Below are 2,223 nucleotides of genomic sequence, written 5' to 3'. Positions count from 1 at the left end.
ATATATATATTTAAGAATTTATATTTATCAAATTCGATTAGGTATATGTAAGTTTATATTAGTATTTTTATATGTGAAAATTCAAAAAATATATAAAATTCGCCCAAACCATAATTAAATAGAGATCGCAAAAAAATTCAAAATCGATGGTGAAAACTGAAACTTTCGGGTCAGGTTTGAGGAAATCTTATTGGGGACTGGACAGGGATCGGGTACATATTCAGGGATTTTAACGGGGATGGGGATTGTGATCACTGGCCTAGACCGGCCTGATATGTGTATATATATTAATTTTAATTTATATGCATATATATAGATATATCATATCATTAAAAGAAAATATTAACATTAAAATTTGAAAGACTTTTATCCACTTTAACTTTACATCTCAAACAATGTTCACAGAAAAGCCTAGTTTATTTGTCTAATCGTAAAATTGTGATGTTAATTGCATGATGTTTGAGTTTCTATTTACTTTAATTTATATTATAATCTAAGATGTTGTTTTTAATTGGTTTGATTATGTTTGAGACATTTAGACTTATATCTTTAAAAAAATATAATTTACTTTTACTTGTGAAAAAATTAACATATTGTAATTTATTTTAGTCGGTTCGGGTTCAGGTATTACCAACTGCGACTGGGAAAACCAACGGGAAAAGAATGATATTTACCTTTAACGGTGTCCCAAACGGTGATCGGGGAAACCGCGGGGACCCGACGGGGATTCCCGATAAGATCCCCGATGGGGATCAGGATGGTTACGGGGACGGTTTTACTTATTAGTTTCAGGAATAGGGATACCAATAACCTGTCCGACCGAGCCCGTTGCCATTCTTATAATTAAACCCATTGAACCAAACTGGTTTTTGGTTAACTGGTCATGGTCAACGTTGCTAGCGCCAAGTCACATCAGGTCAAGAACTTTTTTTGCACGTTAGTTCTGTATGTACCAAACGGTGCTAACAGGGTAACGAATGGTTGGTTTGTTAGATTTTTAAATTTTAGGATAAAAAATGTAATTTTGATATTTTAGGGGGTTATTTTGGTTAGGAACCCCTCAAATAATGGCAGAAGCTACTAGACTACGATGATAATACATACCAGCTTCACCACTGGAGTCTCCTGTGAACATAATGTAAATAATCTTAAGAATTTTTTTACTAAAAAATTGAATAAAGGTTGAAATATTTAGGGTCTGTTTGACTTATGCTGAGGAATGAAAATGAAAATGAAAATATGAATGAATTTTCATTCCTCCCTCTCCCAGTTTAACCAGAAATGAAATTTTAGGCTTCTAGAGAAATGATCTCATTATATTTATATTATAGAAAACCAAACAGTTTCTTTTATTTTCATTTCATTGATTACTGTCTAATACCTCTAACCAAACACCCCATTGGATAAAACCATTAAAGATGTTCATTGTGATGGACTGAAAGTGCAATCAAAATGTGATCTATTGGGACCTTTGTCAATCTTCCTATCTTGAACTGAAACCGATAAAAAAGGGAATTACCAGTTCCAATTTTTTTCTTCCAAAAATCATTTTTGAACACATAAATAATTTGTTTGCACAATATCTTATTAAAATACACTTTTAAATCTCTAATTGGGTCATTCAAATGCACTTCATAATTACGATTTTTGAAATTTAATATTGGAACACTTCAAAAAGAACATGAAAATTTTGATAATATATATGAAGACATAATTTGTTTAAAAGATCGGCCGGTCTATAACCAGTACTATAAAACCGTAACCGCTCTCTAACCGGGCCTTGAATTTTTATAAAAAAGATAACTGGTCTCGGACCGTTGATCCATAACCAGATCGTATCAGTCCCGGGCTGGACCGAGCCCATTTTGGCCATCACTACGGTAATCTGGTATTGGGTGAACAAGAAGGTTATCAATTCATTAATGGGCTAAGAAAACCAGGCCCAAGCCGGTGAAATTTGTGGGCTAATGAAATGGATTGATCCGTTAAATTTARTCTGATAATTTATTTATTTAATTAGTTAGTGAATTAAATATTTTAAGTCAATAACTAAAAACCAATTTTGTAGTAWATTACCATCACACCCTTGAAATTCTAAGGTTTATGTCTTAATATATAAATATCAACTAAAAAACGATAATATAAGTTTTAATAATTATATATAGTTATTAATTGGATATTAGTTGGATGGTTATTGAATGGATGTATCTCGCTGTATTATAC

The sequence above is a fragment of the Cynara cardunculus genome (genome assembly GCF_001531365.2).
Source record: "Cynara cardunculus var. scolymus isolate 2C chromosome LG 10, CcrdV1, whole genome shotgun sequence".
In the NCBI taxonomy this organism is placed as follows: Eukaryota; Viridiplantae; Streptophyta; class Magnoliopsida; order Asterales; family Asteraceae; genus Cynara; species Cynara cardunculus.
This window is presented reverse-complemented; position numbering follows the sequence as displayed.